Genomic DNA, 18,080 nt, shown 5'->3' with positions numbered 1-18,080 from the left:
AACGAACATTTAGCAATTTCTACACAATCATGACCCACTTGGCCACAATTAATTTCGGCTTATATCCCCGCCGTGGAAACTGACCTGTCCGCAGAACAATGTCTCCACTCGAGTAGCAGATACAAGCAAGAGAGAGAACCCAGTTTCCAATTGTATAATCAAGGTATGACAATCTGACTTTTAAAAAGCCATACATAATCTAATTACAAGGTGTTTACATGCGTGTTTAAAAGCTAGTTTTACACCAATTCAGGAAATAATTTGTTTTTTTTGTGTGTGTGCATTTAGTACATGTAAACATTACTGACTGTGTCCATGTTGTTTAATTAACTTAACCAGGATTAAACCAGGCCACTGAATGAAGCTAGACATTAAATTTATGCTAGCTGTTATTTCTGTTAAAGATAAATAAAAGCTGTCTTAAACATTACATGATATGACATAGATCTTTACAAAGTAACTAAAGATGTTCAACTCCAACAGACCACATGTAGCATAAGCATGACATGCCAAAAAAAGCAAAAAATATGCACGGAGGTAATCGTCTGACTCATAAAATTGGGGACGTCATGCACAATGCCAGTTCAAATTTCCAAGTTCTTCCAACTTTAGAGGGCACATTTTTGACTTCAGTTTCCTGAAATTTGTGCCAGTCTTTGAATGTTCTTCCTCTGGAATTCATGTCTTTAGCTAAACAGTCATCTTTAGCTATCCATGAAGTCTATTTATGGTCTGTATTATGTCTCATTTTCTCTTATTATGTCTACTACATTGGTTAATATGAGTGTAGAAGTACAGTAACTATGAGTTTTTATTTCGTGTCTAGTGGGCTCTAGTAATGTAAAAAAAAAAAAAAAAAAGTCGTAAACAGACTTTCTAAGTAAAATATGGTCACCCTAACAATAGCTGATAGAACGTTGCTGACAAATGAACATACAGGACACAAGGACAGTGCGTATCTGACAAGACTGAACTGAAACTGGTGAACTAAATCCTCTCTGGATAATCGCCCATAAGAAACAGCTTGGTGAAACTCTAAGGCAGGTTGTGAGCTGATTGGCTTAAAAATAGAGCAAGGTGGGGCTTTGGGCGTCTTATTTTTCTATTGAGAATGAGCAAAAGATCCAAAATGACCACAGAAGAAGTTGTTATACGAGTATTATTAATGGTAAGATGATAGTTAAGTAGAAGGTTACTGAGTCTTCAAAACTTGAAACACATATTGTCATTAAAAAAAAATCCACATATAAGCTGTACTTGATCCATTTTCCCCAGCCCACAATTCTCTTAGACCTGGCAATGAGACAAATTGGCCCTAAAATGTAACATTTTGAACTAGGGTATTGTTAATGCCTGTCAAGCACAAAGAGATAAATTACATGGAAAATGCCTCACCGATGCGATCCTCTAGTTGCTGCAGAGCTAAAGATAGTAACAACAACAACAGCACAGGCTCATCACCACTCTTACTGCTTTGTACACGTTGGCCTCAAAATAAGGAACGTTCACATGCCGCTTGCTGAACTGGGAACTCTCATGCACAACATAGATTATGCATAGTGTAAAGTTATCCCGAAAACATCCATGTACATCCAAAGAAGTGGTTTGTTTAAAAATGTATGACACTTTTAGACTGCTGGCGCAGGGGGAAAAACGACAGTGTAATTGGTAGACACAAAGTATTAGCTTGGTGATCTGGAGAAAGGTGGTTTTATTTTAGAGAGCGTGCACTAACGTGTGACACTCTAGTTAATTTACCTAACAAGCTCTGTTACAGTTTCGTGTGTTGATGCGCCTCAGAAATTCAGGAACGTTACCAAGCTCCACTAAGAAGGTTTGAATGGTAACTAATCTGAACCCTACCATTTTTTATCCCCCTCTTTTTGGCACCAGTGTTGCAGTCCTAAAACTTTGGAGCCAAACACAGTGCAGTCTGTTGATCGGCTGGCACAGACAGGTTGTCTTTTCCATGCAACAATGGTAATGGAGTCGAAAGAGCGCAAAAACTCTGGTGACTCTCTGTGATAAACAGCCTGAGAAAGGACACAAAATGTTGGACGTTTTCATGAGTGTCCGTCATTTGTTATGCGACATTCCTCGCGTTTTCAGTTAAATTAACTGATTCGTTCAACTGTGTCATACTGTTGTGATGTCGCTCTATTTAGGGACCTGTCACAGATACTGGCATTTTGCACTAAACTGAAAAATGTGGGTTTAGTGCGATGTGTTTTAAATCATGGCAATGGCAATAGTTTACTTCAAGTTGAACATGCTTAACAAAATTACAATAAACAATTGTTACACTTGAACAATACAACAAGTTTTCCGTATGTCATCAGTTACTGAAGAACTTATTATACTCATTTTCGGGCCTTTCTATTGAGTTCTGGACTCCTATAGCACAGCTACACACAATAACCCGCACAGAAAGCTTTCTGGATCTTCTAGACTCTGCGCCTCTTCCTGCAGTGTTTCCTTGGGTTTCCTTCTTCCCGCCCAAACGTTCTGTGTAATTTACTTCACCCCCAGCCCTCCTCGAGGTACGCCTCCCGCCAAGCCCGCTCCGCTGACATTTTGCCTGGCGTAACACAGAATTTTACTCTTCCTCTGGGGCAGGAGATTCTCTTCTCCTGTGTGTCAATCCATTGCTATGCAATTTCTTGGATTTGTCTGCTAGCATTAATGAGCTTGGCTATTGTGGTCAAGGTCTGTGTGAAGGAAAAGTGGCAAACAAATCCAGAGCTCATCGAAAGTGTGGAGCTCAGGCTTCAGTTCCCTTCAACACGAAGTGGAAAAAAAAGACTATAGTGCAAGTTAATTGTGCCGCGAGAGTGGGAGTTTGTTTGAAGGCATTAATCATTGACATTCAAAGGGACATGCTCAGCCCATACCTGGCACTTACTGCAGCTCAAAACATACCCAACAGGAAGGCAAAGGGATGTGAATTGCATGTCCTCTGTCCACAAATCTGTGCGATGCCTCATTTGCAGCCTGTGTCACATGAAAATCTCTCTAGATAGATTGTGTCGCGGTACAGTATACTTAGCAGCCTGTCATGGTATCATGATGGGTCTGTTTGAAGAGAGAGATTGGATCTGATTGAGAGGAATATTACACCATCCCCCTTGGTGATCTGATGATTTAGGTTGAAACACTGATAGGAATAATGATGGGAAAGTTAGAGTATGCACGTACTGTACCCTGCACAGTTTTGAAAGGCTTGACAAAGTCATCCCTTGCTGCTTTCTAATGGGACAGTAATGAGGAACACTCCACTGTTAAACTGTATAGACAAATGTGCCATTAAACTTGCCATTAAACCTGCAAGAACTGAAAATGGAAGCTCGTGTGGAGTTGGTCTCCCATTTGCAGTCATAACAGTTTCCAATTTTATGGGAAGACATTTTCAGTGTTTTGGGAGTGCAGTCGACCTTCGCTACATCGTGGTTCGAACAGCGTCCCCTCACTCGATCGTGGTTTTTCAAACATTAATTAGTTAACAAATGATCGCTGTTTCGTGGTTAACTATGGTCTATTATTTGTCAAAAAATATTGAAAGACAAGTCACAGTCACATAGTCATAGTCCGGTCACTAGGCACCTGTAATGACACCAAACACTGATAAGACATGACATGACATTAGATGACTTTAACAGTGCATGTAGTCAGCCATGGCATTCCAACATGACAAAGTGGAAAAAAAGTTTCCCTCCCATTCCATGTTGAGGTCATTTTTTGGCTTCTTACGTTGTCCTTTTTCCCTACTCTGTTTGAAACCCTTTCTTAGGTTTAGAATAAATAAATTGGAGGCTAACTGGCTAGCTCGCAAGCATGCTATGCTTAACGCCGTGGCAGACTCTTGTGTCCCTTCAGTGATCCCGTAGCCTGTGCATTGCCAATGTGGTGTAAACAAAGAACAATGGAAGAGTAAAGGTGACTATAGGAGTGGTGTCTAAAGGGCTCTAATAATGGTAAAAAAATATATATATATATACAGTATATTTAGAAAGTCATAAACAGGTTTTCTATGATCTAACTACGAAAATATTCCATTTATTATTACTGAATCTTACTTTGCTGAAATTGACTTATCAAAGTCACGTCTGAAACCAATTAACCGCGTTAAATGACAACTGTAGTTGTCCAGAAGTGAATGAATGATGTTTGAGGTAACAAATGCGGGCAAAATGCTTTGTGTAATGGCTGCACAGTCATGCAGAAACAGTTTCTATGAAATTAGTGCGACAGATTTGTCCAAAATGTCCTGTTATGCATGGCTTGCAACGGCAGAGCAGGAAGAGGACGCATTTATAATATTCCAAAGTTAGCGCCCCCAATGCAGTGCCTAACCAAAGCAGACAACACCTTTAAGACCAAGAGTGAACTAGGGGTTCTTGCCCCATGCCATTTAAAGTTTGTCTTAATACTGCAATTAATTTGGGGAATACACAGTATGTGCATACTATATTCTGTTTACTGACTTGTTTACTGACGTGTGCTTCATCCATCCATTTTCCTCCGCTTATCTGGGTACGGGTCGCGGGGGCAGCAGTCTCAGTAAAGAAGCCCAAACTTCCCGTGCCCGGCCACCTCTTCCAGTTCCACCGGTAAGACACCAAGGCGTTCCCAGGCCAGCTGTGAGACACAATCCCTACAGCGTGTCCTAGATCGGCCCCGGGACCTCCTCCCAGCTGGGCATGCTCGGAACACATCACCAGGGAGGCGTCCGGTAGGCATCCGGACTAGATGCACGAGCCACCTCAACTATGACATGCCAAATATTAAATACCTCAGGGCAGATTAAATGCCTAATTTTGACTTCATGTGCATGCATATTGCACTACAAACCTACTGGGCAACCAGATTAATTATAACCAAAGTCCTGAGCCAGGCGTTAGATGGCTTAAGCAACTTTAAGCGTGATATGTGGTAGCACAGAGCACTTTGACAAGCTATGCTACATGTTATCACAGTGTGTACCTCCTGATTCTCCCACTTTGCTGTATTAACGCAAATAAGTTAATTGACCTCTGGCAGATAGGATGTTAACCAGAGAATTCCTAAAACAACACCTGGATGCAACTATAGCACGCAGCTTTAATGCCTCAGCATCTTCCAGTCGCATTGCTTTATTAACAAGACTGGCACACAGCTGCTGTCTTAATGTGGTACGCGACCACACTATTTAATTCCACTGAAGGTCACATTGTTACATAACATATTTCAATGTTCTTATCTCCATATGGAACACTACAAGGTACAAAAAAGCAATGCAAGAACATTGTTTTCACTCACCGTTGGGAAAATCTTTTCCAATGCGTGCTGTGTTTCACTCCATCACTCTGACTATAATCTAGAGCGACAGCTATTGATGACCTATGTGACACGTACGCCAACAGCCATGTCTCAATTACACAGTGTGAAATTGTAACTGTCTGAATTGTGGTTGAACTTGTACAGCTTCATGCCTCTTTGCACTCAAAACAATGTATGAAACCCACCGTCAGGCAGTGTGGGCACTCTCTCATGCTGCCTGTAGAAATGCAGAACGCAGCTTGCAGCCTCTGGAATCCAATTAAGCGTCTTGTGTTGCCAGCATTGACGCAGAGGTTTATTTGGCAAAAGGCTAACCGCTACAACCAAAGGAGTCAGGAAACCTCTGTGGCTTAGCAACACCCCACACTGCAGACTGAGCCTCTCACTGGGATTTGGAGAGAATATACTACAGTGTAGAAATGAGCCAAGGGTCATACAGTACAAATGGCCACTATCTGTGTAACACATAGATATTTACAAATTAACACAACCATGAGAAACTCTTGATGCTATGTCGTCAATGTTATATTTCACACTGTGGGACAATAACGGAATATCCTTATCTTTCTGGCTTTACCTCTAGAGTGATTAATCCGAGGCCAGACCTGAGCAAACTACGGCCCGTGGGCCATGGCTAGTGTTTTAATACGATTTAGTGTTATAATACTGCGTGCCAAACGTTTCAATATTGTTCTTTTAAACATTAAACATCCACACTGTAGCCGGCGATAGGATTTGCAATGCTAGTTTTAAATGACTATAAGTCGTGCACTATCAAAATAATTCTACTGGTTTTGAAACCTGAGACTGCAATTTCCAGTGGTATGCAGGTCATTACAGTAATCATAGGGCATCACAGCAGCTCTGAGAAGACGAGGCTTTTATACAAAAAAGCAGAGTGGGTGGGGGTGTGTTTACAGAGCAGCAAGCCGATGTGGCAGAGAGGGCTAAAAAACACGCTTTCCATGACAACATTCTACAGAAAAGTTATTTTATAAAAGGTGTTTATGGAGTATTTTTATCGTTTTTTGTCCTGTTGTTTGTCCTATTTTTGCTGTGTTTTTGCTTGATTGCACAACATGTCAAGGAGGTCATCTGAAAGTTAAACAAGGAGGGAAGTTCAATGTTTCATGGTTCACAATTCATGTGCATTTTGGGTGTCTTAGTTAGTGAAAAACTGTAAAATTGAATTAGGTTTTTGGAGATGGTTCATCACACATTTGTTGAGTTCACAACACATTTGTTGAGTCTGGTATATTGCTCCTGTTCAAGCTGTATTGTAGTTTTAATTGCACAGTCACCAAACAGTACATTGTTTGAAAGGGGACAGAGACTAATGAGAAAAAACAGTGTTTGAAGATACCATTGGTCACGTTATCATTGAATATGACATGGATTGTAGTCTGCATGGAGCATACTGTGGATGGGTAGGGAGAGAGGGGAGCAAAATGCAGCAACAGATAATGAGAATGTCATCTTCGTCGCCTGTTTGTGGACAGGCCAGATAAGCATCGGGTGCAGGAATAGCAGGGATCTAGTCATGAAACCTGGGGATGGTCAGGGAAAGAAAGGAGAGTGATGTGTAAGCAATAGTTATATAGCTTATGCAGTAATTAAGTAAAAAAAAAAAAAAAAGCGCTAACAAATAAATTGTAAATAGATTAAAAGCAAACAAAAATAAAAATGAAAAGATAAAATGAGAGATTAAAGATAGGTGAATAAAGTATGATTACAGGAGTAAAAATTGTGCAATGCATCAATAAAGCGTAATATAGATTCATCATAAACATATGAATCATAAATGAAATACAGTATATTGTTTGATGTCATTGATCTGGATATTTGGATGAAAAATATCTATTTTATTGTCCAGTTGCATATTACTGCTGTATTATTCCTGTAATCAAGTAGTGTGTTGAAGTGTTGTTGATGACTTCATTGCATCAGACTATCAGTCTTTATATGTTCTGCCTTTCCTAGTCCTTGTAGTTGAGATGATGTGATCTTAATATTTGTTCATATATTTTTAATATTTGTATTTCTGGAGCGATGGGCATTAGTATAGTTCGTCATGTCAGACGGCATTCAAGCCAATGGTGTCAGCAACAGATCTACATTTAGTAAAAATCTGATGCCAAGAAAAATGCCAAAGTAGTCCAGAGCTCCAACAGCGATGCAGAGGTCTGGCAGTAGACAGCCGTCCAGCCGTTCTTCACAGGAAATGTAAAAAAAGTATGCATTTTGAGCGGCCTTTGTGCACTGAAAAAAAAGATCTTTCAGATCTACGCTACATGGAAGTTGCTCCCCAGTGAAACTCCCATCAAAATTTCCCATTTTTATGTATATATAACAATAGTTACAGTTGCATTTGTTAAATTAGAAAACAAAGGCCTCCACGATGCTAAGAGAAGAAGAGAAAAGCAACATTTTTTTTTTTTTTACAATTGTACAGTGCATGTCTTAGTTGCGGTAAATTTGTTAATTTACCGCAACTTTACCGTGACTCTTTCAAAAAGGTCTCTAAAGAAACAGCCAGGATATAACAGAGAAAAGGCAATGAATGGTCATTTTCACGGCTTAAACAATCTACATTTTCCTTTATATCATACTTGACAGCAGGGCTGTAACCAACGATAATTTTCATAGTCATAATCAATTCATAGTCAATGTTTTGACTAATCAAGTAATCGGTTAAGCCCTAGACCAACTAAATCAATATGAACCAAACACAAACAGTTAGTGGTTTGGTCTACAACATAGCAGAAAAGAGGCAAAAATGTTGATAATTGTTTTCCAAAGTCAAAGCTGATGTGTGTGACTATATACGGTAATATGAATATCTAATATTCAAAACAATGTAATATTGTTTTGCCTAAGTCACAAAGATAATAGGTCTGTTTTCATGGATGACTGAGGAAATCACAAAACATTCACATTTGACAGGCCTAAATCAGAGGATATTAACATTTTTAAAACAAGAAATGATTAATCAAATACCAAAATAGTTGTAGATTAATTGGATACTCAATTAATCATTGATTAATTTTTGCAGCTCTTGTTGACGGTACTTTTTATTTGCTTTTACTCTGATTTCTAATCTTGCCCATCGTCATGAGACTGACTTATTTCCTTCCAGCACAATTTTTTGTGTTTTAGTGTTCTGCCCCAACTGCCTGTTTTGGAGGAGACAGATGTCTGGCAGACTTTAACGAGAGCCCTATTCTTAGCAGAAAGATGCATTATTCAGAAAGCAAGCAGTTATTGTGCTGAGAAAAAAAGTTTACTCACCTTGGTAAGCGCAGGTGAAATTAGTTTTGACCAAAGTCAACATAATAAATCCTTGCAGTCTCCAAGTCTGTGTGCTTTTATCTGGGCCCATTAGTGGTCCCAACCAGCAATGTGTTTTGTGAGATCATGCGTTCTGACGCTGGGACACAATTTAATGAGGCAGCAGGTTTAACCCTCTAAAAACAACAACAACAAAAAAAATGAACAAAACCATTCTTGCATCATTCAATTCAGTGACACAAATCGACATAAAAAAGGTGCACTAAACAGGCAGTCTATCATTCAGCACTAAATGTTCTGTATTCAAAATGCCAGCTAATATTTAAGGTTTTAAGTTTTCTCAGCATTTCTGTGAGTTGTTATTTGCATCCCAGATAATATTCCGTGTCACCTCTGACCTTCTTCTCTCTCAGGTGACCTCTAAGACTCAACAAATGTGAGACAAATTTGGCTTTGATGAAGAGGAACTAAAATCTGCCTCCTACTTTGACATGCTCAATATGTGTCTGGATACCTGAGTGGGCCAACCAACAGTTACTATCACTGTGAGTATTCAAATACCAGTAAGTCTTATATTTCAGCATGAAATGTGACATGTTTTACAAAATACTGTAATACAGTTGTCCCTTCACTTCACACTTCCACTTATGCGGCTTCATTTATCACGGTATTTTTTTTTTTAACATTTTCATTAAAAAAAAAAAAAATCAAAGCTGTTTCATGGTTGACTTTGGCCTATTATTAGTAAAAAAAATATGCATATTTAAACATTTTTTGTTTGTTTTTTGGCCTAAATGAAGCATTTTCAAGCATCAAAATAGCAACATGAACTAAAATAGAAATATAAGGCATTCAGAAGACATGCTATACTCACCCAACAAACTGTAGGCAAGAGGTATGTGTGTGTGTTGTAATGATATGTAGTATTTGACAATGGTCACTAGGTGTCAGTAATGTTACATTGATAAGGCAATTGGAGACAATATCCACCACAGGAAATCCAGGTGATAATGTGACTCCCCCAATGCTAAAAGTGCGTCTATGTCTTATTTCTGTCTTCTGTCTTATTTTCTCTTATTATGTCTACTATATTGGGTGATACAAGTGTAAAGGTGACTATCAAGTGTTAATTAATGTCTAGAGAGCTGTAATAATGTCAAAAACTGTATTTAACAGTCATTAACATGTTGACTGCGAAAATATTTGATTTATGAATAAGGAATCCTATTTCGCATATATCCTATTATAAATGAGACATTACTGTATTGTGTTACTAATATTTTGGATTCCTTTTTAGCCACATGAGAGGGGGAAATAAATTAACGTCTCTCAGTTTGATGCAGTCTTGTTAAACATAATAATGCTGTACTACTGTATAAACCACAACATGAAATATGGTTGGTTTTGGTCAAAGGCAAATAACTCCACTGTTGCCCTAGTAGTTGGCATTTTGTCATATTAATAATACGCTGTAAACACAGCTCTAAGGCTGACATGGTGTTACATTTGTCTAATTTCAGTTTTTGTTGTCTAATAAGGCTTTCAAAGGGCCATTTTGGGATCATTAACTGTGGTGTCTAATTGCAGAACAATTTAGAAACTTGTCAGGGAAAACAGTCACAATGTTCATGTGGCATTATCAAGTGGCTAATGCTGTTTTAATATCTCGTATTTATAGGCTTTTATTCTAATTGGCTTATTATATAAATACATTTTCTTGTATGGAAAATGTACCTGTTTCATCCACACCATACAAATCATAAAATGCACAACACTCACCAAATTTTGACATTCTTAACCTAATCCTCTTAAAACCTATTATGCCTTTGTGTAACCTGATTAGGTGATACAAATCACTGAGTGGGTCAAAAACTCAGCAAAATCCACCACATTCTGATTTACAAAGTTGGATTAGGCTCTTAAGCTAAATCTCCAGATTCTCTCTTCCCTTTCTCATTCTATCCATCACCCTTTCTGTGAGAAAATTGGCACCATTTACTGCTGTCACTGCAGAGCTTATTGTCTCCTTTTATCCCAGGGACAAAGCTGCCGTGACATTGAAATGATCCTTCCTTGTTTCAAATTTACTTTTGGGAGGGGGAAGAAAAACAGATAAGGGTTCAGGTAGGCAATGCCAAGTCAGAGGTATACCTCAGGGGAGAAAAATGAATTACAATGAGTGGGACAGTTGGTAAAAAGACAAAATGCAATCTGCCAAGGAAATTGCCTTGATTTTGTTCAAAAGTCTCAGGTAGGTGTTGAGTGCCGGTGATGTGAGTGCCTGTGACGGTGATGGGATATATAGTAGACTTTGATTGCTTGCCAGATTCTAGACAAAACCAGCCCCAAATAAAATGCTGTCCATCCTTTTTAAATTAGAGGTTTAAGTGATGTGCAAACTCGTCAGCTGAGATATGGCTTTGTCCAAGCGTCTGACCATTAAAAGTGCATAGTAATTTGAGATTATATTATAGATATGTGCTATATGGACAAAAGTCACCAAGCCTTTAGACCTACAAGAGCTGAGTGAAGAAAAAGCCGGCAAATATCGCGTCTTTGCTGCTCATCTTCCACTCTTCTGGGGAGATGTGGCGATGTGTTTGTTAATTCATCCAGAAGAACATTTGTGGTCACTGATGTTGGATGGGAGGGGCTGGATCACAATTTATGTTCCATTTCACCTCAAAGGTGTTTGACGGAGTTGAGGTCAGGGCTGTAAAGTCATCCAATCATACCTTTGCAATAGTGCCTAACCTTTTCCATGCCTTAAAATAAACCAGTGCTTAATTATTCACCCACTTAGAGTCACTATTTAGCAGATGCCACTGTAGCTGCAATCACAGCAGAGTCTTTATGAATCTTTATGAATAGTTCTCACTGAGGCTTACACATTTGGATGCCATAATTTTAGTCCGTTTTTTTTCTGGCAGAACAGCTCAAACTCTGTCATGTTGCTCAGGGATTGTGTGAGAACAGCCTTGTTCAAGTCCAGACCCGAATTCTCATTTGGGGTGAGCGCTGGGCTTTGATTCATTCGATCCAGAATATTCACTTGGTTGTAATATACCATTTTTGTGTTACTTCTGTGTCAGTCTTGTTGGAAAATAAATCTGCCAAGTGGTAGCTTTCTTGCAGACTGCATTAGACTCTCCTCCAGGATTTCCTGATATTTCTTTGCATTGATTGCCTCCCTGTACAGGTGGTCTGCAGGTTACGATGGACTTCCATTCCTAATGTGATCTAAGTTGACTTATAGTGTAAATTGAAACTTATACCTAAATTACTTAAATTAACACCTATTCCATCTGAAACTCAGCATTTTTTGGACTTTTTAATTCGATTTTCAGCTGGTTTACAGATGTAGACACTGACAGACAGTGTTTGCTGTTCCAAATATTGGACATCTTCAAAATTTCTGACGGCTTGGATAGCAATTGGCGGTTCTCATATGTTACTCTGTCATTGTTTTGCCGTTGCACCATTTCTCGGGTGGAATTTTACAGCTTTTTAGACGTCTATGGCTGTTGGGAAGGCGGATAGCTCATCCTCCTCCAACCACAAAACACACCATACACAGAGGAGTCTGCCTCACGCTTGGGAGACCAAATGGTGGTTAAAGTTAAGAAGTAAAGAGAGCAAAAGTTGTCCTTCTTCAGTGTGAGACTTGCAACTAGTTTAATGACCAAAAAGCAACATTTTGGCTTCATCGGAATAAATAATCTTCTTTCACTTTACCTTGGAGTCTGCCACATGCTTTTGAGTCAGGCAATAGTTATGTGGACACTGAAACTTTTAACCCTCTTCTGTGTGGGTTTGCGTGTCTTGGTGGCCTCCCTCGCCAATGTCCTTTTGCCTGGTCAGTCACTTTGTGAGAGCAGCCTGTTCTACAAAGGTTTATAAAATTGCCATATTCCTTCCATTTCATGCGACTGATTCAGCGGAACTCTGGGGTATGTTCAGGTTTTTTTTTTTTCATCCACCCCTGACTTTTCAAAAAAACTGTTTCTCTTAGTTGCGACAGTTCACAAAGGAGAATAAAACATGAGGAAAACATTGGCAAATTCCTGTGGCCAAAAGTTAGCAGTTGAAGGCTATTCTTTTTATGAATTTTAGGTGTCTTACCCCATTCAGTTCCTCAACTTCAGTGATGTAACTTATAAAACGCACTTTCACTTATGAAGTAATTAAAGCATAAAATACAAGGATATTACTTTATGGCCATGAAAAGTTCCGTGATATGCAACTTTAAGCCTTCTTTATACTGTTCACCCACAGTGGCTTCACAGAAGTCAGCCGAGTCAGCCACCAAACTACGAGTGACAGTTAGGAAATGATTCTAACCCTACATTCTGGTTTAATTTGGAGGAAATGGAATGAGACGTGGAAACTTGCTGAATTGAGTGCCACTGTATGTGTTACTATGACATTAGTATGCTCTTGGCTGAAATCTGAGCACAATGTGAGGCATAACGCTTTCATCTGGTCTTGTTAATCAAATAACCCTGATTCAAATGCATTCTTAATGCATTTACAACATAGAGAGAATGACAATACAAGTTGTAGATGGGTTCTCAAGTACTACTAGAGAGCTTTTGTGATCTTTACTGTGATTAATACCAGCATGTCTTCATAATTAAGTTCCCCATCTGTCCCATCTACTAAAATAAGACGATGGTTGGCAAAATAAGTCACCTCTTACAGGTGTTATAAAATGCATTTTCACAATTTACAGTGCAAAGAAGACATATTTATTAAATCTGCTCTTTTCTCGCATCCCGGTTTAGTATCACCATACAGTTTATTGATTGCAATTTTTATAAGCTAGCCACATCTGTTAGCAGTAAGGAGTTTCCTAGAAACTGAGGTGAACCATCCTGAGGTGAAGTGTTGCGCCCCATCCATCCAAACCGGCCTCTCCTATTGAAGCACAGAAAAGCCCCACCATGGATCTCTCATCTTCCTCTTTAGTAAGGACCTCAGTGTTCTTGTTACTGTACATCTATTCCTGTACCGGCGTTTCATATTTGCAAGCAAGGGCACATGCCATGAGCCAACATTTTCTCGTAAAAGCTTGGTCGGAAATCATCTATAAATTAAAAGGCTATATAAGGCTGCAGCTGGACTGTTTACCAGTAACATGAGCTCCACTGCACTTGTTTCAAAGGCTACAATTTTCCTGCAATTTCATAGCGGTAAGGCAGATCTGTGCATGTATGTATGTATGCTTGTTGCATGTTTCTTTTGAAGCAGTTTAGAAGAAAGTACACAAAGACTAACTATTTAAAACCAACTGCCGTAGTCCCTCGCCACATCGCGGTTCAAATTTCGCAGCTTCATTCCACCTTCGGGTTAGGGTAAATAAATCATGCAGTTTCGTGGTTGAATACGGCCCATTATTAGTCAAAAATGTGCATATTTAAGCAAATTGTACATATTTTTTTTCCTAAACTGAGCATTTTCAGGTATAAAAATGGGTAAATGAAGTAAAATACATATATAAGGCACTCAGAAGACACAATCAAAGATGTGATAATATGTAGTATTCTACACTGGTCAGTAGGCATCAGTAATGTTCGGTGAGACACAGAAGCACCAGACTTGATGGCCGGAGCAGGTTTTAATTGCAGGTTTGAATTATCTCACAACAGGCACACTAATTCCGAATACAACCCCCCCATTTAAAAAAACACAAGCTACTGTTGCGGCTGTGACCCACACCAAGCTAAGACTCAACTCTGATCCCCCGACGTAATTTCCTGTTTGTTCCCCTTGGGAACACATTTATAGCAACACACATGAGCATGAGTCTTATTTATGTCTTTCTAAATAAGGAGTTCTACTTTGCAAAAATCCATTTATCACGGTCGGGTGTGGAATGTAAACAGTAAAGGATAGTTTCGTGTGATGAAAAATGTCTTAAGGTATTGGTATAGATATGGAAATATGGGAATCATAATGTTATAAATAGTAATATATAAATTTGTATGTGTACTATCAGTTAAAAGCTTTAGAACACCCCAATTTTTTCAGTTTGTATTGAAAATCGCCAAAGTTACCCCCATATTTATTTACACCACAAATATTAGCCCTACATTTATTTTATGTACATATTTAGATTACTAATGTTAGCAAACTAGCACGTTAGCATGCTAACAAGTAGCATAATAGTGGTAAGTGTTTACATAATTATCTACCCATAAAAATTGCTAAATAACTTACTGTGCTAACGTTAGCATTCTAACGCCTACCATGATAGTCTATCTAACTATGAAAATGGCTATAAATGCTACTATGCTAATGGTAACATGCTAGCAATGCCAACATGCTAATGTTAGCATATTAACACCTAGCATGATAGCGCAATGTACCGGGAAGGCTAAATGTCCCAAATGAGTTGAGAATTTTGACTTTGGAATGGTCTAAATCGGTTGAGAAATGTGGAAATATTTACAACTTTAGATCAAAGGCATTTTGCATTCTGAAAAATGGGAATGTCTGGAAAAGTGGGAATTCTTGGTATGTGGAAAATGTAATGAATGTCCTCAATTAGTTGAATGCTTTGATGTTGGAATGACGTGAATCGGTTGAGAAATGTGGAAGTAGTAGTAGGTAATAGCAGGTTTACATTTAGAAATGTGGGAGTAACTACTGTAGAACTCTTTAGATCAAAGGCATTTTGTGTTCTGGGAGAAAAAATATGGGAATTTTTGTGCTGTGGCTAATAGCATGAATGTCCTGTCTTTCTTGAACGAGTTAATGTTGTAATGAAGTGAATCGGTTGAAAAATGTGGCAGTAATAGCAGGTAATGATTAGTTGTAGGGAAAAGGGTGGATTTGGGAAAATTTTGAATTTTGCGATTTTGGTTAACCCCCAAAATGTAATCAATTCTTCCTATCCCATTTCCGACAATTCCTGAAAATTTCATCCAAATCCATTCAAAGTTATTTTGAACACAGACAGACAGATAAACGCCGGCGAAAACACAACCTCCGCACTGCGCTTGCGCTTTGCGCTGCACTGGCGGAGGTAAATACTGCGCATTAAAGGGACTGTATGCAGCAGATTCCTTGAGCTGCCCGGAGGGTGCCAACATCTGAATAGCATTATATCCCGCCCACTTCCTGCTCTAAGTACGCACACTTATACAAGCCCGCACACTAGTTATGTTATTATGTATTCATTTGGCAAAGTTTAGCTACTAATGTTAGCTATCATTGAATGCATAGCCTATCATAATAGGCAGTATATTTATGCAGTTTAATTCATAATTGTAAAAAATATAAATATAATTTCTTTGTGCAATTTGTTTTTGTTTTGTTTTTTTTACCACTATTGGTAACCTATGCTAGCCGCTGGTGGTCTTCTTATATATTTTTTAGTTGACAAAATAAATAATTAATTTGGAGGACGCTCCATACAGTCCCTTTAATAACCTAGCAGTGTGTGTGTGTGTGTGTGTGTGTGTGTGTGTGTGTGTGTGTGTGTTAAGAGTGTGGGAGGTGGTCTTGAATGGCCTTTTTTCTGTATTGTCAAAGGGAGGAGTAAAGGTAACCATTTATATAACCATTTGTTATATATATATATATATATATATATATATATATTTTTTTTTTTTTTTTTTTTTTTTACTATAGTATCTGGGAATATTGCTATCATATAGCTGTGAGAGAAACTCTGGGCATTTTGTCTCACATCAGTCTGTAAATCAGATTTCTGTTCTGTGTGTGGAAATGTGAAAGGTGCCTAATCAAGTTATAAGAGCCATTGTTAAATTGTGATTTTGCTTTTCATGCATGGAAGCTTGCTGCTGCCGCGTGCCTGCTAAGACTCTTGTCCCTTGTGCATTGCTCTCTCTTAAATAAGCACACCGTACTTCATTCATTCAATTACAACCCTTCAACATAAGAATACATTTTTTATATTTCGGGCAGAAAGTCGGCTTCGCTGCATTTCACAGGAACAAATGAATGTAAAAAGGACCATCTGGGGGGACTCCTACCTGCAGCAACATTGAATCTCAACTTCTTCATCTCATACATTTTAATATTCAGGCTGTCAGTCATCCAAGTTTTTACGTACCATTCATGAATAATCCATGTGTACGGAGAAGATATGTTTGGATTCTCAAAAAAAAAAAAAAAATTGTTTTGGATATTGGTTTACATATTTTTCTCTTTTTGTTTTATATATTTACTGTTCAGCTACATTTTGCTTCAGTGAGTCATTATTGTTTTTACAGCCACAACACACAAGTTTACACCAGTGATTTGTACTGCTGTTTTTTTAATATCTGACATTGATACCACATCTTAACGTCATGGAGCTGTCAGATATTGGAAGCCATGTGCAAGTATTGTTGGACACAAAATAACTTATTTTGACACAAACAATGCATGTCCAATGTTGGCATTTCTCGCGTCGCTCCAAATAAAAATGTGTCTATGGCCGACTGTGTCCGGAGCACATTTAATTTGAAGGAGTGACATGTCAAAGCTTGGAGTCGATAGAAATGACATGCGGCATCCAAATTGACGTCACAGGTCTAATTTGCATAATTGGACATGCCGCAGGTGCATATCATTTTAATGGACACTGTAAGAGACAAAAAGTGAGCAAAAACATGAAAAGCAGAAGAAATATGTTTAGAAATACTTTGGAACTTTCTTCTGTCGCTTCTTTTTGTGTTTTTTTTTTTTTTATGTCATGAGCATGGTGGAGCCGTCACGACTTTTAGATGGAAGAGGGCACAGCGCCACCCGCTGTTCAATGAGAAGAGCAATTTGTGCTTTAATGTTAGTCTGCAAAAGTATCCAACAGGACCAGAAAAAGTTGCTGGATTTGTCACTTTTTTATAAAACTGAATCTAAAGGAGTCTGAGTACTCGCTACATATATTGCAACACCGATCACACGCAAAGTCTTCTTATTCTTTGGCAGACCAGGTACATAGCACTTGTTAAGAAGCAGACTTACGATGTCATCTAATGTACGGAGTAGGAAGGACATGGTGCATTCACAGATAGTCCTATTATAATGTGTTTATGAGCGAGGGTGCGCGCCAAATCTATTTGTGGTGGTCCAAATGTATTCATGGTGAAACGACACATAAATGAATTGTATAGAAACACTGCTGTATATACCTGTACATACCTGTACATACCGTGAGGAAAAGAAGTATTTCATCCATTGCTGATTTAGTCAGTTCAACCCTTACAAAGACATTTACAGTTCAGAACTTTGATGGTATGTTTAATGTAACTGAGCGAGACAGAATGTAAAAATTAAATAAATTAAGTCTATACATGTACATGTTTATTATCCATAAGAGGGCACGTATTATTATATTTAATACGTATTTAATGTGCATAATACTGTATTTGCAATTAAGTTAATTATTTATTTGTTTACAATTTAAGTTCTATTATATGTATTGCTATTTCTCAGTTTTAGTTCTGCTAGACCTGAGCGCTGTTTTT

The 18,080-nt window shown here is 38.4% G+C and overlaps 1 protein-coding gene across 6 annotated transcripts in view; it reads left to right on the top strand.

Moving 5' to 3' along the window:
* LOC129193111 (leucine-rich repeat and fibronectin type-III domain-containing protein 2) overlaps window positions 1-18,080 on the top strand; it is a 147,130-nt gene that overhangs the window by 90,845 nt on the left and 38,205 nt on the right. For 5 of the 6 annotated variants that reach the window (XM_054797775.1, XM_054797776.1, XM_054797772.1 and 2 more), the window contains one exon: window positions 9,018-9,149. The gene's annotated coding sequence lies outside the window, so the exon portion shown is untranslated. Of the gene's footprint in view, window positions 1-2,284; window positions 4,730-9,017; window positions 9,150-18,080 lie in introns of those variants that run through there. The other variant, XM_054797777.1, reaches the window with a different exon arrangement.

Source organism: Dunckerocampus dactyliophorus, chromosome 13 (genome assembly GCF_027744805.1).
Source record: "Dunckerocampus dactyliophorus isolate RoL2022-P2 chromosome 13, RoL_Ddac_1.1, whole genome shotgun sequence".
NCBI lineage: Eukaryota > Metazoa > Chordata > Actinopteri > Syngnathiformes > Syngnathidae > Dunckerocampus > Dunckerocampus dactyliophorus.
The sequence above is the reverse complement of the archived record's forward strand: the minus strand, read 5'-3'. Positions and strand labels throughout refer to the sequence as shown.